This window comes from Coregonus lavaretus (assembly GCF_964263955.1).
Source record: "Coregonus lavaretus genome assembly, chromosome: 6".
In the NCBI taxonomy this organism is placed as follows: Eukaryota; Metazoa; Chordata; class Actinopteri; order Salmoniformes; family Salmonidae; genus Coregonus; species Coregonus lavaretus.
The window spans coordinates 32064669-32090954 of record NC_139993.1 but is presented as its reverse complement, the minus strand read 5'-3'; positions in this window follow the sequence as shown (position 1 = coordinate 32090954).

Genomic DNA, 26286 nt, shown 5'->3' with positions numbered 1-26286 from the left:
TCCCTCCTTAACGCAGGGTCATCGGGATCCCAAAGGGGGCACGTTTAGGTTTTTGCCCTAATTTGAATCAGCTGTGTAGTGTTAGGGCAAAAACTAAAATGTGCACCCCTTGGGGCTGCCTTAACAATTAGAAACATACCCATAACATGATGCAACCACCACTATGCTTGAATATATGGAAAATGGTACTCAAAGTGGTATTGGTTTTGACCCAAACTTAACACTTTGTATTCAGGACAAAAAGGGAATTGCTTTGCCACAATTTTTGCAGTATTACTTAAGTACCTTGTTGCAAACAGGATGCATGTTTTGGAATATTTTTTATTTTGTACAGGCTTCCTTCTTTTCACTCTGTCAATTAGGTTAGTATTGTGGAGTAACTACAGTGTTGTTGATCCATCCTTAGTTTTCTCCTATCACAGCCCTTAAACTCTGTAACTGTTTTATTAAAGTCACCATTGGCCTCATGGTGAAATTCCTGAGCGGTTTCCTTCCTCTCCGGCAATTGAGTTAGGAAGGATGCCTGTATCTTTGTAGTGACTGATAATATTGATACACCATCGAAAGTGTAATTAATAACTTCACCATTCTCAAAGGGATATTTAATGTCTGCTTTTTTTTTACCCATCTACCCATAGGTGCCCTTCATTGCGAGGCATTGGAAAATCTCCCTGGTCTTTGTGGTTGAATCTGTGTTTGAAATTCTCTGCTCAACTGAGGGACCTTACAGATAATTGTATGTGTGGGGACAGAGATGAGGTAGTAATTCAAAAATCATGTTAAACACTATTATTACACACAGAGTGAGTCCATGCAACTTATTATGTGAATTGTTAAGCAAACTTCTACTCCTGAACATATTTAGGCTTGCCATAACAAAGGGGTTGAATACTTAATGACTCAAGACATTTCAGCTTTTCATATTTAGTTAGTAAAAAATTCCACTTTCAATTTCATTTCAGCTTTTCATTTTTTATTAATTTGTAGAAATGTTTAAAAACCTAATTCGACTTTTACATTATGGGTATTGTGTGTAGGCCAGAAATACAACATCTAAATGTAATACATTTTAAATTCAGGCTGTAACACAACAAAATGTGGAAAAAGTCTAGAGGTGTGAATAATTTCTGAAGGCACTGTACGTAGATGGTGCCATGCTTTTCTCCTGGAGAGACTTGTTTCTAATTATGCATACTGTACAGCTCCTCAGAGAGTGATGGAGAGTTACTGGAGAACGTGACCTAATGATGCAATTCAGTCATATAGCCAAGTAGGCTATATTTGTGTTGATGGTTGCAACTTGGACGTTATGAGGTTCATACAAAATGGATAAGTGATTTGAAGTTGTATGAACTGTTTTAAGATCGTTTTTGATGAAGAGAACAAATGGATTTTAGATTAATTTCAATGGTTTGGCCCAGATTGACAGTAGACAGAGGGCCACTCACTGCCCATATGGTCTCTGATACTCCTCCTTGGCAGTGGCACTCCCACTTCACCGCTCTGGCCCAGTGGCCTCTGCCAGGCCAGCCTTGGCACCAGCCTGTGCTACTCACCCATGGCAGGCTTTGGTTATGGAGCCGCTTTAGACACGGCACCATTGATAGCTCTCATGCAGTGTGGCTGCCGAGGGACAAAGAGATGAGCGCCCCCACTCAGATGTGCTGCCGGGCTGATACCAGGCGGATCTTCATTCCTAGAACCGGAGCAGATGCTGTGCCGCCGTCTTATCGCTCTTGTAACATTGGTCGTTTATTATTTAGGGTCCGTTGGCTCTGTGTGACTATGCTGTTTTTATAGACACATTATGGTTGGGATTTAATTTTCTCTAACAGTGTTAGTGCGAGTATGGTTAGATGTATTTCCTCTGGGTTCAGGTGCAGGTAATTTCACAGCAGCATGGATCAATCAATAATGGGGTATGCTCCTTGGGCCTCTGTGTTATGCTCCTTGGGCCTCTGTCTTCACAGGCACTCTCTCTCTCTCTCTCTCTCTCTCTCTCTCTCTCTCTCTCTCTCTCTCGTTTTTCAGTACCTCTGTCTCTACCTTTCGCACTCTCTACCTCTCTTTATCTATCTACCTGACTCTGTGTCTCTTTCTCTACCTCTCAATTCAATTCAATCTGTGTGTGTGTCTCTCTTTGTCTTTCTCCCACTCATTTTCATCAACACCCCACAATAACAGACTACAGTGCAATCAAAAAGTATTCAGACCCCTTGACTTTTTCCACATTTTGTTACATTACAGCCTTTTTCTAAAATTTATTAAATAGTTTTTCGCCCCTCATCAATCTACACACAATACCCCATGATGACAAAGCATAAAACAGGTTTTTAGACATTTTAGCAAATGTATTACAAATTAAAAACGGAAATATCACATTTACATAAGTATTCAGACCCTTTACTCAGTACTTTGTTGAAGCACCTTTGGCAGCGATTACAGCCTCAAGTCTTCTTGGGTATGACACTACAAGCTTGGCACTCCTGTATTTGGGGAGTTTCTCCCATTCTTCTCTGCAGATCCTCTCAAGCTCTGTCAGGTTGGATGGGAGCGTCGCTGCACAGCTATTTTCAGGTCCCTCCAGAGATGTTCGATCGGGTTCAAGTCCGGGGTCTGGCTGGGCCACTCAAGGACATTCAGAGACTTGTCCCGAAGCCACTCCTGCATTGTCTTGGCTATATGCTTAGGGTCGTTATCCTGTTGGAAGGCGAACCTTCACCCCAGTCTGAGGTCCTGAGCGCTCTGGAGCAGGTTTTCATCAAGCATCTCTCTGTACTTTGCTCCGTTCATCTTTCCCTCTATCCTGACTAGTCTCCCAGTCCCTGCCTCTGAATAACATCCCCACAGCATGATGCTGCCACCACCATGCTTCACCGTAGGGATGGTGCCAGGTTTCCTCCAGACGTAACGCTTGGCATTCAGGCCAAATAGTTAAATCTTGGTTTCATCAGACCAGAGCATCTTGTTTCTCATGGTCTCAGAGTCCTTTAGGGCCTTTTGGCAAACTCTGTGGACTGTCATGTGCCTTTTACTGAGGAGTTTCTTCCGTCTGGCCACTCTACCATAAAGGCCTGATTGGTGGAGTGCTGCAGAGATGGTTGTCTTTCTGGAAGGTTCTCCCATCTCCACAGAGGAACTCTGGAGCTCTGTCAGAGTGACCATGGGGTTCTTGGTCACCTCCCTGACCAAGGCCCTTCTCCCCCGATTGCTCCGTTTGGCCGGGTGGCCAGCTCTAAGATGAGTCTTGGTGGTTCCAAACTTCTTCAATTTAAGAATGATGGAGGCCACTGTGTTCTTTGGGAACTTCAATGCTGCAGACATTTTTTGGTACCCTTCCCCAGATCTGTACCTCGACAACATCCTGTCTCGGAGCTCTACGGACAATTCCTTCGACCTCATGGCTTGGTTTTTGCTCTGACATGCACTATGAACTGTGGGACCTTATATAGACAGGTGTGTGCCTTTCCAAATCGTGTCCAATCAATTGAATTTACCACAGTTGGACTCTAATCAATTTGTAGAAACATCTCAAGGATGATCAATGGAAACAGGATGCACCTGAGCTCAATTTCGAGTCTCATAGCAAAGGGTCTGAATACTTATGTAAATCAGGTATTTCTGTTTTTAATTTTGTATTAATTAGCAAACATTTCTAAAAACCTGTTTTCGCTTTGTCATTATGGGGTATTGTGTGTAGATTGATAAGGATTCTTTTTTATTATTACATTTTAGAATACGGCTGTAACATAACAAAATGTGGAAAAAGTAAAGGAGTTGTCACGATCGTCATACATAGAGGACCAATGTGCAGCGTTGAATGCGAACATCTTTATTATATAACTGATCACACGATCAAAATAATAAACGATAACGTGACGTCTACAGTTTCACACAAACCGAAATGAACAAGAAACCACAAACACAACGTGAAAGACAGATAGTTAAATATGGCTCCCAATCAGAGACAACGAGCCAACAGCTGACACTCGTTACCTCTGATTGGGAGTCACTCAAACAAAGAAATACAATAACCTAGACCCACAACAAAACATAGAAACTAACACCCTGGCTCAACATACGAGAGTCCCCCGAGCCAGGGCGTGACAGTACCCCCCCCTAAAGGCGCGGACTCCGACCACGCCAACGAAACACAACAGGGGAGGGACCGGGTGGGCACTCCGCCTAGGCGGCGGATCCGGCTCCAGTGGAACAGGCACGTGCCGTGCCGGACCGACGACGCACACCACTGGCTTGGTGTGGGGAACAGGCACGGGCCGTGCTGCACTGACGACGTACACCACTGGCTTGGTGTGGGGAGCAGGAGCGGGCCGGACAGGGCTGACGAAACGCCCCACAGACTTGGTGCTGGGAGCAGGAATGGGCCGGACCGGGCTGGCGACGCGCACCACAGACCTGGTGCGGAGAGCAGGAACGGGCAGAGCCGTGCTGACGAGACGCACCACAGACTTGACGCGGGGAGCAGGAATGGGCCGGACCGGGCTGGCGACGCGCACCACCGACCTGGTGCGGAGAGCAGGAACGGGCAGAGCCGGGCTGACGAGACGCACCACAGGCTTGATGCGGGGAGCAGGAATGGGCCGGACTGGGCTGGCGACGCGCACCACCGACCTGGTGCGGAGAGCAGGAACGGGCAGAGCCGGGCTGACGAGACGCACCACAGGCTTGATGCGGGGAGCAGGAATGGGCCGGACTGGGCTGGCGACGCGCACCACAGACCTGGTGCGGGGAGCAGGAACGGGCAGAGCCGGGCTGACGAGACGCACCACAGACTTGATGCGGGGAGCAGGAATGGGCCGGATTGGGCTGGCGACGCGCACCGCAGGTTCGGTGCGGGGAGCAGGAATAGACCGGACCGTACTGGGGACACACACCACTGGCTCTACACCGGGATCTGGAACGGGCCGGACCGGACTGGCAACACACGCCAGTACCTCTCGCCGTGCCTCTCTACCTTCCATCCCCTCTTCTACCAGTGGCCCCCGTAACCCGGCGGCCTTCTCCGGCAACCCACTGGACCGCTGTATCGCGGCCTCCTGCTGGTCCGACGTCGTGAGCCCCCCCCTAAAAATTTTCGGGGCGTCTCTCCTACCCGTGGCCCAGGTCTCCATGTCCCTCGCCAGCCTCTCGCCCTTCTGCCATAATGTCAAGCCCTTCTCTTCCTCACTCGGCTTGACCCAGTCCAGGAGGCGAAGGAGATCTGTGAGGGATCTCCCTGGCGATGGCTCCTGGACACGCTGCTTGGTCCCATCTTGGTGGTTTCTTCTGTCACGATCGTCATACATAGAGGACCAATGCGCAGCGTTGAATGCGAACATCTTTATTATATAACTGATCACACGATCAAAATAATAAACGATAACGTGACGTCTACAGTTTCACACAAACCGAAATGAACAAGAAACCACAAACACAACGTGAAAGACAGATAGTTAAATATGGTTCCCAATCAGAGACAACGAGCCAACAGCTGACACTCGTTACCTCTGATTGGGAGTCACTCAAACAAAGAAATACAATAACCTAGACCCACAACAAAACATAGAAACTAACACCCTGGCTCAACATACGAGAGTCCCCCGAGCCAGGGCGTGACAGGAGTCTGAATACTTCCGAATGCACTGAATTTCCTCTTCATTGTTCTGTAGCAGATACGGAATATTTAGTGATGAATGGGAGACATAATCATTACAGAATGGCTCCAGCAGCACGTGCCTCTCTGTCACTGTTGAGTGTCACCATGTACCTGAGAGGGTTCAGGAGTAGAAAAGAGAGAATACGTCGCTCTGAACGAGAGGCTTTTTATAACCTCTCTCTCTCTGCTTGCTATTCCTCATGTCCCCGTCGCTGACTGTGGCCCCTAAATGGCAGTTTCTTAATAACTCAGTGTCCATAATGCTTTGTGCGACTCATGAAGCACGTCCACGGTTGGTTGAGCACAGTCGGTACTGCTGTTCCCGTGCCGCTGTAAATCAATCAGCTCTTGTGACACAGGGTGACACAGTACACTGACAGACAAGCGTGTGCCTGTTAAATGACAGTCCCCAACTCCAACGCCACTCCATGCTTATTTGGTACTTAATGTAGCTACTGACAGATTCTGTGGAATCTCGTGCAAAACGGTTGCATTGGAAAACTCCCCTTGTAAGAGTCCCCTTCTAACCAGGTTTGTGCATTGGGAAGACTCTGCGAAATTACCTTGCTTGATAGCACTTTATAAGAACACGTAATAAAGCATTTATAAGCGATTAGTAAATACTTGATTCATAATTTATTCATCATTACTCTCACATTTGTAAATGTTAGTAAACTAGTTATTCACAAATTCATAAACAACCTCTAGTATTTAATAATTATTTATAAGATCATTCATAAGATGTTTAAAGGGTAGGTAGCATAAACATAACCACATGTAACATACAGTATGGATTTGCATTAGTATACACATCAAAAGTCCCAAAGCAAAGTTACACCTCACGTTTACATTTCTTCAGTTATTACATAAAACCGATCAGAATTCCAAAGTCTTGTTGGAAAATATTTTTCCGGGGGGTGATGTAATATGGAGGACCCGGCAAGCCAGCCTATTCCCTATAATGTAAACTCAAACAGAAATAACTTCAAATGTATAACTTTGTTACTTATGACTACTGATTTCAATTAAATGTTCAGCCAATTTACAAGCGTTGCGTTACATAACGCCATATAACTAGTTATCAAAGAATGTTAGCTATATGCAGTTATCTTAACCAGCAAATAGCTGTCAAGTTTTCGGCATGTTCTCTGTGAAGTAGGCTAAGGGAGTTTTGTAACTTTTTCCACCTTGGCTTAGTGCTAGCGCGCTAGCTGACGGTTATGGTCAGCAAGCTAGAGCCCAACTACTGGAGATCAGCTAGAACACAACGGACACAACACAACACAACTAAAACATAACCACAGATCAAAGCAGAGGGAGAGCAGAGACTTACAGATTGATGTCTGGGGCCCATTCGATGGTAAAACTATGAAAAGTGTTGAGGCTGAGTTATCTACCAAAGTCAGGGGGAGGTTGGTGCTTCACCTGCCAATGGAGAGTCAGGAAAATCCCAAATAGATAGATTCCAGATGTCCGTCAGCTAGCACGCTAGCACTAAGCCAAGGTGGAAAAAGTTACAAAACTCCCTTAGACTACTTCACAGAGAACATGCCGAAAAGTTGACAAAACAAAAAGGAGAACAAACGAGGTACTACAAAATTAGAGCAAGCAGGTACGATTTTTTATTTTGTTTTGAGCCCATGGGAAGAAGGCACCAGAGCCTGCCGTGCTTAAGGGTTCAAATACAAATAAATAGTTTCAAGTTTCAACGGTATTGACGGTATTGGAAAACCATCCGTGGCTGTTTCCAAATACCCCGGTATATGGTACACTGCCCAAGCCTAGCAGTTACAGGCCTGATACCTCTGCGTTGGGCGCAAGGAAGCCTGTTACTAAATAATTTAACACTGGATTTCTTAACCCTCTGAAACCCAATACACAGTGGACAACAGCCATTTTGGTTCTACCCTTATTTAGTTTGTTCAGTCACTGCCTTAAATGCCTTGGAATTAACCTGCCTGACCATTCTGAAATTGACCAATGGCCAATTAAGTGTCAAGTTCTAAGACATTGTGTGCATGCGTTTCAATAGAATGTTCTGGGGACCGTAACAAAATACTTTTAGGTAACTTGGCATACAATATTCAGGATTTGAGGGATACTTTAGTATGTGTGTGTGCCAACAACCCATTTCGGATTAACTCTCTCAGCTAAACCTTTGATTGCAGTGCAAACAGAATTCTCTTCCAGCATGCCCACCACCACCCGTCAACAATGTGTACCTCAGCACGTTTCCAGTCGCCATCGCTTTTGTTTTTTCGCCTGCATTTCCGTGACACACTCAGGAAGGGAAAAGAAGTGCTAGCATCCAAAAGTACAGTAATTGCCTTTGAAGCCTGCATCCTGTCAGAGGAAAGGGAAGGGAGCAGGAACAGGGGGAGATGAAAGGGCCATGGCAGCATTGCCAGCAAAGTTAGGCTGATCTTAATTGAAGAGTGGAGCCCTGGAATCTGGGATTAGACAGGGGCTTTGCCTAAGATTCCATTTAAATCGCTTAATGGTGATAAAGGTGCAGAGAGCTACGGGGAGAGAGAGAGCGAGAGAGAGATTCTCTCTTTGTCTCTCCCTAGATCTCTTCATCAAAAGCAGAGTTTAACAATTCTCAAATGTTGCATTGCCCTCCAGTTCACTGTTAAAGTGATGTGAGTGTACAGTACCTTATAAATCCTCATAACACCTGTCACTTCAACCTCATCGTTTTTGAAGACTTAATTCAGTGTATCCTGGCTTCAGGGTAGCTCAAGCATGGCTCCAGCCCGCCATCACAGCATTCTTGTTAATTGGCTGTGCAGCCAGAGGCTGCTCTCACCTTGCTCTTTGGGATGGCAGATAATTGGGAGCGGTAGAGGACCGGGCCGACTGTACTCCGCTAACCCAGTAATTAAGTTTTGCTCGGCCAGAGCTTCACACAGCCAGACTCAATTTGACATTGTGTGTGTGTGTGTGTGTGTGTGTGTGTGATAGCGAGAGAGAGAGAGATAGAGAGAGAGAGAGAGAGAGAGAGAGAGAGAGAGAGAGAGAGAGAGAGAGAGAGAGAGAGAGAGAGAGAGAGTGAACGAGAGAAAGAGATGTAGAGTCAGTCACAGTTACACTCCTGTAGTTGCCAGGGCAATGAATAAGTGACAATTACTGTATGACTCTGTTCATTATAGTAGCTACGGGTAATTAACTAACAGTCAGATCCCATGTCTCTCAGTCTTCTACTCACTGAGCACGGTTACATGCAAATCAAATCAAATGAAATTGTATTGGTCACATACACATGTTTAGCAGATGTTATTGCGGGTGTAGCGAAATGCTTGTGTTTCTAGCTCCAACAGTGCAGTAATATCTAACAATTCACAACAATACACACAATACACATAATTCTAAAAGTAAAATAATGGAATTAATAAATGTATAAATATTAGGACGAATAATGTCGGAGTGGCATAGACTAAAATACAGTAGAATAGAATACAGTATATACAGTACATATGTAAGCAAAAATATGTAAGCATTATTAAAGTGACTAGTGTTCCATTATTAAAGTTGCCAGTGATTTCAAGTCTATGTATATAGGGCAGCAGCCTCTAAGGTGCAGGGTTACGTAACCGGGTGGAAGCCGCCTAGTGATTGCTATTTAACAGTCTGATGGCCTTGAGATAGAAGCTGTTTTTCAGTCTCTCGGTCCCAGCTTTGATGTACCTGTACTGACCTCGCCTTCTGGATGATAGCGGGGTGAACAGGCATTTTGATTGCCTTACGGAGGGAATAACTACACTGTTTGTATTCGGCCATATTCCTTGCCATTGTTAAATGCGGTGGTTCGCGCTTTCAGTTTTGCGCGAATTCTGCCATCTATCCACGGTTTCTGGTTTGGGTAGGTTTTAATAGTCACAGTGGGTACACCATTTCCTATACACTTCCTGATGAACTCAGTCACCGTATCCATGTATTTGTCTATGTTATTCTCAGAGGCTACCCGGAACATATCCCAGTCCACGTGATCAAAACAATCTTGAAGCATGGATTCTGATTAGTCAGACCAGCGTTGAATAGTCCTTAGCACGGGTACTTCCTGTTTGAGTTTCTGCCTATAGGAAGGGAGGAAAAAAATTGAGTCGTGATCAGTTTTGCCGAAGGGAGGGCGGGGGAGGGCCTTGTAGGCATTTCGAAAAGCTGAGTAGCAGTGGTCTAATGTTTTCTCAGAGCGAGTGCTACAGTCAATGTGTTGGTAGAAATTTGGTAGAGTTTGGTAGAGTTTTCCTCAAATTTGCTTTGTTAAAATCCCCATCTACAATAAATGCGACCTCAGGATATGTGGTTTCCAGTTTTCTTTGAGGGTCGTCGTGGTATTGAGGGGGAATATACACGGCTGTGACTATAACCGAAGAGAATTCTCTCTGCATTTGATTGTGAGGTATTCTAGGTCGGGTGAACAAAAGGACTTGAGTTCCTGTATGTTATCACAATCACACCATGAGTAGTTAATCATGAAACCCCCCCCCCCCCCGCCTTTCTTCTTCCCGGAGAGTATCTGCGCGATATACTGAGAACCCAGCTAGCTGTATGGACGAAGAAAGTATATCCCGAGAGAGCCATGTTTTCGTGAAACAGAGTATGTTACAATCCCTGATGTCTCTCTGCAAGGAAATTATGCACACAATAATACGATTATTGTGGATAGTCAGATTTAATATAATAGTTTGTTAAAATGTTTACATGCTTTGCAAGAAAAACGATTTCCCAAATAATCCTGTTTACATGGACACATCTGAAATACAGCTACTGATGGGACTTTTGATAAATGCAGAAAATCACCTATCAAAATAAACGTTCTCCCACAGTGACCATGTTATTTTGAGAAACCTTTTTGAGTCTCTGTTCAGACATATGAAGTTTGTATGTGAGAACTCTTTCTAAGATGCATACTTTCAGTTTTTCCGAGCTCTCTTCACTCGTAATAAGAGGGAGGCTTGCGCTACTGGTGCTAGCAGATGTGCAGATCAAATACACAGCAGGAACGCTGATTAAGCTGTTTACATGTCCTAATAATTTGAAACATTACTCAGAAAACCAGGTGTTTTAATCGGCGTATGCTTACTTCGATTTTGACCTTACGCCAATTAAGATGAGCAGAGTAAGGTGTTCACATGACTATTTCCATACTCGGCTTACTGCCATAATCAGTTTAATATTGAATTAGCCTACCTCACAACAATTGGATTCAGATGCAATTCATTTCAGAGGGCTTTTACTGAGGTTACAGAAGAGGCATGCTGTATTAATGTGGTGAACGTGGTTAAATTAACAATGCGAATATGAAACGAATGTTTTTGAAACAACCTTGATTGAGAACAAAGGTCATTCCATTCACACTGAAGCAATGACCTTGTGTCTTCCCCTCTTGTTTCTGCTCTACACACTCCACTCAGAACATCAAAGAATAATGGTACAATGTAATGACGATCAATCAAACCTTTCAATTGCTGAATGAAAAACGAAATAAACATCTACTATATCAACATGGGTGAAATGTCCATTTCATGGTCACAGAATAAAAAAGGCATGCTGTTTGTTGACATAGTTTTTCACAGAATGAATACTGCTTTGATTCATAATTAATCATCCCCCCTTTCTCTCACCCTCTCTGTGTGAGTGAGTGAGTGAGTGAGTGAGTGAGTGAGTGAGTGAGTGAGTGAGTGAGTGAGTGAGTGAGTGAGTGAGTGAGTGAGTGAGTGAGTGAGTGAGTGTCTGAGTGTGGGTGAGCGTGTCTCTCTATCTCACTCTCTTTCCCCTAATCCTCCCTCTCACATTGAATTGCTTTTTTGACCTCTTTCCTTGCATGACTCCTGTCTGAACTGCCGTTGTTGTTCCACGAAAGGTTTTCATAATAGAATCAGCATGTAACCTTCAGAGAATTAGGACTGTCTGTCTGAGGTGGAGCAGGAGAGGAGGTTAGGTGAGGTAGAATGCACTCTCAACCCAGGAGGCTGGATTTTATTTATAAGATGCTCTACATATTACATTATGAGAGGCAGAAAGCCTTCATTCATCTGAGGACAAGCAATCTTGAGAGCAAAGAAAAGCAAACACAGAGAGCGAGGCATATTTTCATAATGTGGACGATGAATGTTGTCTGTTTTGACAAGGTTGCTATGCAGAACCAACATTTTATTAAAAAATTGCCATGGACACAATAATACCTAATTTGTATAGTCACCTGAACTGAAGTACTTTAAATGATAAATGGCAGGATGGAACTCAGTGCCCTCTGCCCTTCTGGATAGAGCTGCATCCCTGCACACACTTTTTCATAATACACTGTGTAAGGGCAGGACAGGTCAGATTTTTTTTTTATAACCTTTATTTTACCAGATTGGTCCATTGAGAACCAGTTCTTATTTGCAATTAACCATCACCCTGCTATAATGGCCATTATCCCTGTAACCTCTGCTCCTCTGAAGCCACTGTAGGATTATTTAAGATAATCTTTGAAGAGGTAGTAGGGTTTCAGATGTTTCTGGAAGATGGGGACTGCTGTCTTCAGGGGGAAGCTGGCTCCACGATTGGAGTGCCAGGACAGAGAAGTGCGGTCACTGGTGGAATCTATGTTTAAAATTTGCAAAAGGTCATTAACGCAAACTGTTGTTTTGATGGTGAAATTTCAACCACAGGATTATGTCATCATGGTAACCAATTTTCAACATATAATTTGTACCTTTGAAACAATGTCAGATCTTCAACGTTATATTCCACTATCAGAAAACATATATATATGTAGGCTGGGGCCGAACCGCTGGGCAGCACCTCTGTTACGCCCTGGCTCTGGGGACTCTTATATGTTGAGCCAGGGTGTTAGTTTCTATGTTTAGTGTTCTATGTTCATGTTCTAGTTCATGTGTTTCTATGTTGGCCGGGGTGGTTCCCAATCAGAGGCAGCTGTGGCTTGTTGTCTCTGATTGGGAACCATACTTAGGCAGCCTGTTTTGCACTTGTTATTTGTGGGATCTTGTTCCGGAGAGGTTTGTGTTTTGTTAACCTTAGGACTTCACGTATCGTTTTGTTATTGTTATAAAGTACTCATTAAAAGATGTACGCATATCACACTGCACCTTGGTCTGCTTCTTACGACGATCGTGACAACCTCCTACTGGAGAATTGCTCTATTTACAGCTGCCCTTTGTCACTGACTACTACCAAAGTACTATTGTGGGAATGATTATTGTGAATCCTCCACTTAAAAATGTAATAGATTCATCGAAGTCATTTCAAAGACTAGGTTTAACAGAGCAAATTGTAACCATACTTTATAAATCATATATAATCAATTATATTATTTAGGCCTCTATAGCATTTGCGACTGTCACGGAATCAGCCGAGGCTGCTCCTCCTCCTTGCTCGGGCAGGCTTCGGCGTTCGTCGTCCCCGGAGTACTAGCTGCTACCGATCTATGTTACTGTGTTTGACTTGTTTTGTCTTGATTGTGTACACCTGTTTCCTATTATGTTGTGTTGTATTCCCTATATAACCCTCTGTCGTTCATTGTGTGTTGTGTGCGATTGTTCTTGTCATTTTTGGCAGTTGCTATTGTGCGGGTATTCTCCTCCCTGTTTGGAGGTTGTTTTGTACTCTGGTTACTTTGTTAGTAAAAGTATGTTACCAGTAGCTCGGTGTCCTGCGTTTGACTTCACCTACTGCATTCACGTCGCACTTTGACAGAATCACACACCACTCATGGAGTCAGCAGGAGCGGCGGTGCCAGCTGGATCTATGGAGGCACGCGTCGAACACCAAGCGGCCATGATCCAGGCTCTCGGCACCGCCATGGAACGGGTGGTGAACACCATTGAGCGATGGGAAAGAGGGGGTCTACCTATGCCCCCTCCAACGATACCACCACCATCGGCGATGCCCATCGCTTCACCTACGGGGTTCAGTGGGATTCGGCTCTCGCTCCCGAGGGCTTATGATGGCACAGCGGCTGGGTGCCAGGGTTTCCTACTCCAGGTTGAACTCTACCTAGCAACCATTCACCCTGCGCCCTCGGGATACGAGAGCGTGTCCGCCCTCATCTCCTGTCTGTCCGGCAAGGCGCTGGAGTGGGCCAACGCCAAGTGGGGTGGGATAGACGCCGCTACGGTCAACTATGCGGAGTTCACCCGCCGCTTCCGGGCAGTATTCGATCATCCACCAGAGGGTAAAGCGGCGGGTGAGCATCTATTCCACCTTAGACAGGGGAGGAGGAGCGCGCAGCAGTTCGCGCTGGACTTCCGGACTCTGGCTGCCAATGCGGATTTGGAATGAGAGGGCCCTCATCGACCACTATAGATGTAGCCTGAGGGAGGACGTGCATCGGGAATTGTCCTGCAGGGACACCAACCTCAGCTTTGATCAACTGGTGGACATGTCTATTCGCCTGGATACCCTGTTGGCTACCCGCGGACGTCCGGATTCGGGGCCGTCCATTCCATCCCCCAGCACTTCCGAGCCGACCCCTATGGAGCTTGGGGGTGCTGGTGCTAGGGAGACCAGGAGGGAGACCAGGAGGGAGGCTGTCCCCTGCACCAACTGTGGCCGCAGAGGACACACTGCTGGTCGGTGCTGGGGAGGGTCTCCTAGGAATCGAGGCAGTGGGCGACACACTGATGAGTCATTCCAGGTGTGTAGGCACCCAACTCACCCAGAGCTCTCTGTTGCTCATATGTGTATTAAAGTGGTGTTTCCCGAGGTTTCTCCTCACTCCCAGTACAAGGCGCTAGTAGATTAATCGGGGCGGCAGGTAGCTTAGTGGGTAAGAGCGTTGTGCCAGTAACCGAAAGGTCGCTGGTTCTAATCCCCAAGCCAACTAGGTGAAAAATCTGTTGATGTGCCCTTAAGCAAGGCACTTAACCCTAATTGCTCCTGTAAGTCGCTCTGGATAAGAGCGTCTGCTAAATGACTAAAATGTAAATGTAAATGTAAATTAAGGCGCAGCTGGGAATTTTATCGATCGCCAGTTCACCTATAAGTTAGGGATTCCTATCGTACCTGTTGATGTGCCCTTCCCTATCCATGCCCTAGATAGCCACCCTTTGGGGTCAGGATTGATTAGGGAGGTCACGGCGCCTCTCCGGATGAAAACGCAGGAGGGCCATGAGGAGATATTACGTTTGTATTTGATTGACTCTCCTGCGTTTCCCGTGGTGTTGGGGCTTCCCTGGTTAACATCTCATGACCCCAACATTTCATGACAACAGAGAGCTCTCAAGGGATGGTCAGATCAGTGTACTGGGCGGTGAGTAGGCGTTTCCGTAGGGGCAATGACGGTGGAAAGCCCGAACCAAGTTTCACCTTGCACATTCCACCTGAGTATGCCGATTTGGCACTCGCCTTCAGTAAACAGAAGGCGACTCAATTACCACCTCATCGACAGGGGGATTGTGCGATAGACCTCCAAGTAGGCGCTGCGCTTCCACGTAGTCACGTGTATCCTCTGTCTCAGGAGGAGACGGCAGCTATGGAGACCTACGTCACCGAATCTCTGAGACAGGGTTACATACGGCCATCCACTTCCCCTGCGTCCTCAAGTTTCTTTTTTGTGAAGAAGAAGGATGGGGGTTTACGCCCGTGTATTGATTACCGTGGTATCAATCAAATCACCATCAAATACAGCTATCCTCTCCCTCTGATTGCTAGTATGACGGAGTCATTACACGGGGCGCGATTCTTCACAAAATTGGATCTCAGGAGTGCGTACAACCTGGTGCGCATTAGTGAGGGAGATGAGTGGAAGACAACATTCAGTACCCCCTCGGGTCACTATGAGAACCTCGTCATGCCATACGGTTTAATGAATGCTCCTTCAGTCTTCCAATCATTTGTGGACGAGATTTTCCAGGACTTGCATGGACAGGGTGTAGTGGTATATATTGATGACATTCTAATATACTCCGCTACACGAGCCGAGCATGTGTCCCTGGTGCGTCGAGTGCTTGGTAGACTGTTGGAGCATGACCTGTATGCGAAGGCGGAGAAATGTCTGTTCTTCCAGGAGTCCATCTCCTTCCTGGGACATCGGTTGTCCACGTCAGGGGTAGAGATGGAGATTGACCGCGTTTCTGCCATGCGTAATTGGCAGACTCCCACCACGGTAAAGGAGGTGCAGCACTTCTTGGGTTTTGCCAATTACTACCGGAGGTTTATTCGCGGCTTTGGACAGGTAGCAGCTCCCATTACCTCTCTGCTAAAGGGGGGTCCGGTGTGCCTGCAGTGGTCGGCTGAGGCGGACAGGGCGTTTTAAATGTCTGAAGGACCTGTTTACCTCGGCTCCAGTGCTGGCGCATCCGGATGCCTCTTTGGCATTCCAGGTGGAGGTGGATGCTTCCGAGGCTGGGATCGGCGCTGTGCTGTCTCAGCGCTCGGGTACGCCACCTAAACTCCGCCCCTGTGCTTTCTATTCTAAGAAGCTCAGTCCGGCGGAGTGCAATTATGACGTGGGGGACAGGGAGCTGCTAGCTGTGGTTCAAGCCCTGAAGGTGTGGAGACATTGGCTTGAGGGGGCTAAACACCCTTTTCTCATTCTGACTGACCATCGTAACCTGGAGTACATTCGGGCAGCGAGGAGGCTGAACCCTCGCCAGGCAAGGTGGGCTATGTTTTTCTCCCGCTTTGTATTTAAGCACCTATAGACCAGGGTCCCAGAATGCTAAGGCAGACGCCCTGTCCCGACTATATGACACAGAGGAGAGGTCCATTGAGCCCACTCCCATACTCCCGGAGTCTTGTCTGGTGGCACCGGTGGTGTGGGAGGTTGATGCGGAAATCGAGCGGGCGTTACGTTCCGATCCTACTCCTCCACAGTGTCCAGAGGGTCGGAGGTACGTGCCGCTCGAGGTTCGCAATCGTTTGATATACTGGGCTCACACGTCACCCTCCTCTGGTCATCCGGGTATTGGTCGGACAGTGCACTGCCTTAGTGGGAAGTACTGGTGGCCTACTTTAGCGAAGGACGTGAGGGTTTATGTTTCCTCCTGCTCGGTGTGCGCTCAGTGTAAGGCGCCTAGACACCTGCCTAGGGGGAAGTTACAACCCCTACCCGTTCCACAACGGCCGTGGTCTCACCTATCGGTGGATTTTGTCACGGACCTTCCCCCCTCCCAGGGGAACACTACGGTCTTGGTCGTTGTGGATCGGTTTTCTAAAGCCTGCCGTCTCATTTCCCTGCCAGGTCTCCCTACTGCCCTACAAACTGCTCATTCCCTGCCAGGTCTCCATACTGCCCTACATAGTGCTTCCGGCACTATGGGGTGCCTGAGGATATAGTGTCTGATCGGGGTCCCCAGTTCACCTCTAGAGTCTGGAGGGCGTTTATGGAACGTCTGGGGGTCTCGATTAGCCTTACCTCAAGTTTTCACCCCGAGAGTAATGGGCAGGTGGAGAGAGTGAACCAGGATGTGGGTAGGTTTCTGAGGTCGTATTGCCAGGACCGGCAAGAGGAGTGGTCGGGATATATTCCCTGGGCAGAGATAGCCCAAAACTCACGCCGCCATTCGTCCACTAACCTTACGCCTTTCCAGTGTGTGCTAGGTTATCAGCCGGTCCTGGCACCTTGGCATCAGAGCCAGACCGAAGCCCCTGCGGTGGACGAGTGGTTTCGGCGCTCGGAAGAAACTTGGAACACTGCGCGTGTCCATCTGCAGCGGGCTATCAGGCGGCAAAAGGCGAGCGCCGATCGCCACCGCAGTGAAGCTCCGGTGTATGCATCGGGAGATCGGGTCTGGCTCTCGACCCGAAACCTGCCCCTTCGCCTGCCCTGCCAGAAGCTGGGTCGGCGGTGTGTGGGGCCATTTAAAGTCCTGAGGAGACTGAACGAGGTATGCTATAGGTTACAACTGCCCATTAATTACCGCATTAACCCCTCATTCCATGTGTCTCTCCTCAGGCCGGTGGTGGCTGGTCCACTCCAGGAGAGTGAGGTACGAGAGGCTCCTCCGCCCCCGTTGGACATCGAGGGGGCTCCGGCGTACTCAGTCCGTTCCATCTTGGATTCGAGGCGTCGGACGGGGGGCCTGCAGTATCTCGTGGAGTGGGAGGGGTACGGTCCGGAGGAACGGTGCTGGGTCCCCAGGAGGGACATCCTAGATCCCTCCATGTTGAGGGACTTCCACCGGAGTCATCCGACTCGCCCTGCTCCGCGTCCTCCTGGCCGTCCCCGAGGCCGGGGTCGGCGCACGGCTGGAGCCGCGCGTCAAGGGGGGGGGTACTGTCACGGAATCAGCCGAAGCTGCTCCTCCTCCTTGCTCGGGCAGGCTTCGGCGTTCGTCGTCCCCGGAGTACTAGCTGCTACCGATCTATGTTTCTGTGTTTGACTTGTTTTGTCTTGATTGTGTACACCTGTTTCCTATTATGTTGTATTGTATTCCCTATATAACCCTCTGTCATTCATTGTGTGTTGTGTGTGATTGTTCTCATCATTTTCGGCAGTTGCTATTGTGCAGGTATTCTCCTCCCTGTTTGGAGGTTGTTTTGTACTCTGGTTACTTTGTTAGTAAAAGTATGTTTCCAGTAGCTCGGTGTCCTGCGTTTGACTTCGCCTACTGCATTCACGTCGCACTTTGACAGCGACGTGATCAACAGCTATTGTTTAAATTCAACCCAGGATTCAACAAAAAATATACAATACATATAGGCCTAGGGTTTCAAGTTAATAATTAAAATGTTGGATTCACATCTCGATCTCAACCAAAAATCTAAGTTAAAGAATAGGACTAAATCAAATCAAACTTTAAATGCACTTTAAATCAAGTTTGATTTGATTTATTGCTATTCTTTAACTTAGATTTTTGGTTGAGATGGAGATGTGAATCCAATTTATCAATTAATAATTTGTAGACAACTGGTATTAAAGCCAGACTAAGTCAGTGGCACAAATGGAACTATCCAAGCAGAAGATACAGTTGAAGTCGGAGGTTTACATACACCTTAGCCAAATACATTTGAACTCAGTTTTTCACAATTCCTGACATTTAATCCTAGTAAAAATTCCCTGTCTTAGGTCAGTTAGGATCACCACTTTATTTTAAGAATGTGAAATATCATAATAATAGTAGAGAATGATTTATTTCAGCTTTTATTTCTTTCATCACATTCCCGGTGGGTCAGAGGTTTACATACACTCAATTAGTATTTGGTAGCTTTGACTTTAAATTGTTTAACTTGGGTCAAACGTTTCAGGTAGCCTTCCACATGCTTCCCACAATAAGTGGTAAAAAATCACTGAACACTTGCTCCATGGCCACTGTTGCACTCACTCCTCTTGTCACTCAATACTTTACAGTATGGATCCTTCTCTATTCAAGCCGAACCTTGGGCCGATGCAGTCAATCACGGTGGCTCTTTCCAAAACATCAGCCCCAGTCGTGACAGGCACATTCCCTGGTCAGTTGACTTGTTCCTACCTCACGCCTCACATGGCACGAAAGGACAATAGACAGACAAGTCCATTCCTTTTCTTCCCTTCCCTTTTACATCTACCCCCCTCAGGTTTGCAGGTTGACGTTTATTGAGATGAGTCTTGTACTGGAGGCAGAACTGAGCGATTTTCACCAGATGGGCCAGCTGCAAAGTCAAAATTGGCTATACTGTAAAATTTCATGAAAGCAAACATTGATTTGCATTCTGGTGTTAAGCTAAGGTTAGGGTTAGGCATTAGCGTTAGCAGTGTGGTTAAGGTTAAGTTTAAAATCAGATTTTATGACTTTGTGGCTGTGCCAGCTAGTGACCACTCTGCAGAGCTGCCTCCAGAACAAGATTCATGATGAAAAACGCTAACCTGCCTCAGGTTCTCGTGTGGGTTTATTGAACAGAGTGCAGAACATAAAGGTTGGTGTTTCAAGTAAACAAACCATAACAATGGACCAGAAGCTGACAGGGTGGGAGTGGTGTCATCTGTTCTCAGCAGTAGACATTCGAAAGTGTGCGATATTGGTATTTTTGGGACGGGGTACAATATGATAGTTCTATTTTGCCTATGTGTTCAGCATGGAAAGTAGACCTAGACCAGAAATACATGTATGATGTGCTTTATGTACTATGTGCCAATAACTGATTTCCGACCCTGGATGGGCTTTTAATTAAAGTTATAGCTAATTAGTGAGGGTAATATGTTAAGAATTCAAATATAGTTTGATCTCAATCATTTCTCTATGATGACCCTTGAATGATCATCATTAAATCATTAATAGTCACCAGTTGTTAGTGGCTTCGTTATGAATTTTCCTCTGCAGCTAGGAAAAGTCTCTGTACTATACAGTATGCAACATGTGACCTTCATGAGATGACTACAGCAGACAGTTAGACTTTTCCAGGCCTCAAACTGAGATCAGTGAAGTAGCGTCTGTCAGAAGTAATCCTCAATGTCATACTCCAAGCCGTGTTTTTGCTCCAGGGTTTTTGCACATGCGTGGGTATGTAAAGACTATGTATTCCAAGGGGTTTCCAAGGAATTTGCATACAAGATCACCTTGAGAGCAATGAGGCCCAACAACCTCAATCAGCCTAATCTTATGTGCTCTGTTTGGCTGTATCGTTCTGATTGAGCCAATCCCCTTTAATCTCTGTTATTCCACTCCCATTGGCAAATGAATAATATGTCATTATAAATGCTAGACTAACTCCGCAATAACATTTACCTTCCTGTCTGTTCTCTTTTCATATCACTGCATATTTAGCAGATTTTTACATTAGCAATATTTCATATTTTCTAGTTAAAGGTTTAATTTGAGACTTTGCCACGAGAAAGTACTGCGTATCAGTAATCCCAGCTAACACATTTGGTTCGTTGGAAGTTGTGGTAACGTATGTTTTTGGTTTGACATTGTTTGTGGGAACGAAGCCATACGTTTCCTGACTGGTAAAACTGAAGAAAAAAAATAACGTTCTGACAACAGAAGTGAACATTTTGCCTGTTCTGGGAATGTTTATTTTTAGGTTGTAGGGAGGTTCTGAGAACATTTTACTCTGGTTCCTTGAAAGTATTCCTGGGATGTTTTATTAACACTCTGAGAACAAAAATGGTAGGTTATTTGGACGTTTTTGAATAACTTCTTTAAAACTGTAACTGAATGTTTCAGTAAGACTTTTAATAATACTGCTAACTTATTTTGGGTTAACTTATTTGAACAAGCAAAGATATAAATTAATTTAATTAGGCATTAATCATGCGAACACATTAATTTATTATTGTGACACAGCATGCAGTATAGTCTTCCATCCGAACAATCACGTCTGATTTGGCTTCGATTTATTTTTCATAATCAAGTGTCAGAGAAGTTCAGTCTGAATTTACACAGCAAACTTCGCATCGGACTGAATTGCCAATCAGGCTAGGTGCACGTGGATTTCCAGCAGCTCCATCAAGGTTGTGTCTCATGGATCTTGAAACCGGCAGCAGCAGCAACCATTCATGAAGTAAGTTATTTTTCTATTATAAGTAAAGGAGGACATGCTATTCATGGGTTGCATGCTTCGTTGCAATATCGTTTTGAACGTTCTCTTGAGGACTGATGCAAGAAAAAATGCAATATCTCATCCATGTGTTGTTGAAGATTTAGTCCAAAGTGCATTATAGTACCTTGGGAAAACGCTGACATTTCTAAAGGAGACAAATCATTAGTAGGAAAACATTTTTTCTTCATTGTGATGTCACCAGTTTGACATTAGATGGAGTATAACTTTAGCTAGCTAGCTAGGATTTTAGCTCTCTAACGTTAGCATTGCTAGCTATTTTTAGCTAGCAATTCTAGCTAAAAATAGCAATGTCATTGTATTTCCAGGCCACTACAGTGTCTCCTCGGATAATGTTAGCTAGATTGCTAGCTACCAAAGTCTTTGAGCTAACTAATGGTAGCTAGTTGACTGTTGTTCAAGCTGCAGTCAGTCAGTCACTCAAAACGGACCAAGGTAGCCTTCTGGATTTAGCTTGTGTCTTGTCTTTTTTATGTTAATGTTTTCTTTGATGACTCTACAAAATCAAATGCTCAAATTGACAATTTGAAGAGTATTTGTCACTAGGTGTTAGAGCTAAAACAAACTGGCTTGTGATTGGATTAGTAGCTACTAGCCTGCCAACCAGAAGAAAGAGAGAGGGTATATTATTATTATTAGCTAGCTAGCAATCTCAAGGTGTATGTTTATCTATGATATGATTCCTAAAAAATAGTAAGCCTTCTGGCTCAGTGGCGGCTCCTGAAAAAATTCTCAGGAGGGGCAATTTTTCTGATGATTTAGGTGACCTACACACATTTTAAAAAAGATATGTCCAGCAACAACATGAAGACAGGGGCAGCATATAAGTCAATACCAGAAGCATTTATTGACTGATCTGGGGAGATGGATTCCAGTTTCTGTGACAGATTATAAATAATCTCTGATGCCTTTGTTATATTAGCTTTTGGTTGAATGTACTGTCGTAGTAAATATATAATGTTATAGCTTGGTCTGACTAAAATCTTGTGCATGACCCATTTTGTGTTGGGCCTTTGTATTCAATACAATGAACAAGAGTCCTATCTTGTCAGCCTTGTCAGCAGGTGGCTAAGGATAACACCCACGCCATAGGTCTCTCAGTTCTTCCAACTCACGAGTTCTTGCCCTGAGGACACACACACACACACCCACACACACACACACACACACACACACACACACACACACACACACACACACACACACACACACACACACACACACACACACACACATCATCACTGATAACAAACACACACACACACACACACACACACACACACACACACACACACTGATAACAAACACACACACACACACACAAATCCTCTTCTCTTAGGCTGAACATCTGAAGACAGAGAACCCGACTCAGAGCCAATGCAACAGTGACACTAGCCTGGAGGTGACCTCGCCCAACTCATCAGGACCAATCAGAAGATCAGAACTACTAGATTCAACCTACTTCATTTTATTGTATAAAATGTCAGCACACAATGTTTAGGGGCTCTTCTGATAAACTCCCTACGAGTTTGACGAACGGGTCCGTGCACGCGATTCCAGATATCTTTACCTCTGAATAAACTGCCTTATATTATACAATTATCCACCTTGTCCAAAAGTCTCTACTTGGTCTCCGTTCTCCAGTAAACTTGTTTTATCAACAATAGTAAGGTTCAATGACACAGAAAGCAGTTCAATGTCGGGGTACAGAGTCGCTCTCTTACCAGGATCGCGGTCCGCTCTGACCAGGGTGAAGCCGGCCGGCTCCACCTCTCTGTCCGGGACTCTGTCATCCAGCCAAGTCTCCCAGCTGTATTGGGATTCCGCTGCCAGCAGCGTTTTCATTATTTAGTCCGTTCGTAGCGGGTATGTACACGATCAACAAGATCAGTCCAAAACCGAAGATCAGTCCAAAGCAGAATGTTTGCAGAATGTTTGTAAACTAAGTCTACAAATTAAAAACATAAAATAATGCCACACTGCAGGTCGCAACATAGACGCTGCTAGCCGCCATTGTCTTAGTTACGTTCAACGTTACGTCACGTATGACGAAAGCGCGTAAGTGCATGCCCACAGACACCCATAGAGAATGTATTGAAAGCTTTGAAATGTGAAAAAAATAGATTTTACATGACAGGCTATGAGAGACTTCTGGGCGATTTTCAACCTGACTGAAATCGCCCAAAAAACGGGCGGGGCCATTTGAAGCACGACTTTAGCCTGATTTGACATTTAGTGGCTGGCAGATCAGACGTGAACACTGATAACTGCTGTTGCCGTGATATAATTGATTAGAAAAAAAATCCCTTCCTTTTCCCATTTGGCAGTGCGTCGCCCATATCGCCCTATTGAACAAGCCGTCCCTGTTCTGGCTGTTGAATGCAAGAATGAATGTATAACCCTTATGATATCTCAAGCTGGAGGTCTAGCTGGCTTTACTTTGCTACATGCTACATTATCATATTATTTCAGTTATGGACTATCAGATATTAAATTGTTACATTCTTTCTCAAATGTTAGAGTGAAAACCTTAGGATTATTAAATGTCACTTCATCACCTTGCAATCAGGTTGATAACAATTCCCGGGCATTCATGATCCCCGTTCTCATGTGCCAAAGGGTCATCACTGAGGAAGGCCTGCAGGATGGGGAGTACCATGTGATCATGGACTTCTTGGAGGAAGATGCTTTCGATTAGGAACTACTTGGTGAAGATGTGGATGAAGAGTATGAGACACACACACACACACACACACAGGACAGACAGGTGAACATCGACTAGCAGAGAAGCATCTGAACTGGTCCCCCCCTCTGAGGTTGATGCTGATGGAGGTGGCTGCTGTACATACCAAGCTGGTGGTGAAGGTCGTAGAAATGCTCTAGCCTGGTCCCAGATCTGTTTATACTGTCTGGCTAACTCCTAATGTATGATAGTTGTCATGCCATGTTACCATAGCAGTTGGCTATACATAGGAGTTGGCTATATAGTACAAACAGGTCGAAGACCAAGCTAACATTTTGCTGATTTTCAGAACATAAAGAGTGAAACTTCAGTATACTTGAGGACTACTCTAGAAATTGTTGGCTTTGTTACAGGAAAGATAGAAAGGAGAATATGACATGGTTTGCTTGTGTGGCACCTGAATGCAAGGGCAAGCGGTTGTGTATGATTTTAAGGTTATGATAGTGATGTAAATTGCACTTTGTTTTCAGGTTTGAATGAGGAAATGTATTCCCCTATCCTTATTCTTTCAATAGTTATTGTTTTATTAATATTATAATTATTATCTTATCATATGTAAGACTCAATGCTTTCTGTAATTTTTTTTGGTGCAGACATGCATTTAATTTACTATTCAGATAAGAAAGTGTCTGATCATAGAAAATTCCATAGAATTGTAGAAAAGTACCATCAGTCACTAAAACAGGTGTTCCTTATTGTCACGGTCGTTGAAGGACGGGTCAGACCAAGGCGCAGCGTGAAATGCATACATGTTTATTTATCAAAATAAACACACAAACAAAACAACGTAACGTGAAGTCCTCAGGCTAAACACCATACAAGCCTATACACGGAACAAGATCCCACAACTAATGATAACAAACAGGCTACTTAAGTATGATCCCCAATCAGAGACAACGAGCGACAGCTACCTCTGATTGGGAATCACACCCGGCCAAACATAGAAACACAATAATAACATAGATCTCCACACCCTGACTCAACATACAAGAGTTCCATAAGTCAGGGCGTGACAGTACCCCCCCCCCCCCCACCCCAAAGGTGCGGACTCCGACCGCACAAACCTGACATAACAGGGTAGGGTCCGGGTGGGCATTCCGCTTCGGAGGCGGATCCGGCTCCGGGCATGACGACCTCATTCTCTCAGCCTCCCCGTTGCGCCCCTGGTCTGGTCTGGACCTCGGCGCGCTGCTTCCCCTCTCCTTCCTCCCACGATGCACCAAGCCCTGTCTGGACCCTGGTGTGGGAGACCCCAAACCTGGAGAGGGGCTGACATCTGGGCCTGGATCGGCAATCCTCCCGCGATGCACCAAGCCCTGTCTGGGCCCTGGTGTGGGACCCCGAACCTGGAGAGGGGCTGACGTCTGGGTCTGGACTGGAGCCGCTGACCGGAGCTGGACTGGACCCCGGTGGAACGGACTGCTCTGGTTCCGGAGTGGATCCGCTGACCGGAGCTGGACTGGACCCCGGTGGAGCGGACTGCTCTGGTTCCGGAGTAGAGCCGCTGACCGGAGCTGAACTGGGCACCGGTGGAGCGGACTGCTCTGGCTCCGGAGTGGAGCAACCGACCGGTGCCGGACCAGGCACCGGTGGAACGGGCACGGGCCGTGCCGGACTGGACACACGCACCACTGGTCTGGTGTGAGGAGCTGGCACGGGCCGGACCGGACTAGGAACACGCACCACTGGCTTGGTGCAAGGAGCAGGAACGGGCCGGGCCGGACTGGCGACACGCACCACTGGCTTGGTGCGGGGAGCAGGCACGGGCCGTACCGGACTGGGAACACGCACCACTGGCTTGGTGCGAGGAACAGGAACAGGCCGGGCCGGACTGGGGACACACACCACTGACTTGGTGCGGAGAGCAGGTACGGGGCGTACCGGGCTGGCGACACGCACCACTGGCTTGGTGCGAGGAACAGGAACGGGCCGGGCCGGACTGGGAACACGCACCACTGGCTTGGTGCGGGGAGCAGGTACGGGGCGTACCGGGCTGGCGACACGCACCACTGGCTTGGTGCGAGGAACAGGAACGGGCCGGGCCGGACTGGGAACACGCACCACTGGTCTGGTGCGAGGAGCAGGTACGGGCCGTACAGGACTGGTGAGGTGCACTGGTGACACAGTGCGTAGAACCGGAGCAGGATATACTGGACCTTGGAGGCGCACTAGAGACCAGGAGCGTTGAGCCGGCACAACCCGTCCTGGCTGGATGCCCACTTTCGCACGACACGTGCGGGGCGCTGGCACAGAACGCACTGGGCTGTGCATGCGCACTGGCGATACAGTGCGTATCTCTGCATACATGGGTTCCTCAATTAACCCACGCTCCTTATGTTGCCTGACCAGCTCCTCTCTCCGTGCATCTACTTCCTCCTTCTCCCTACGAGCCTCCTGC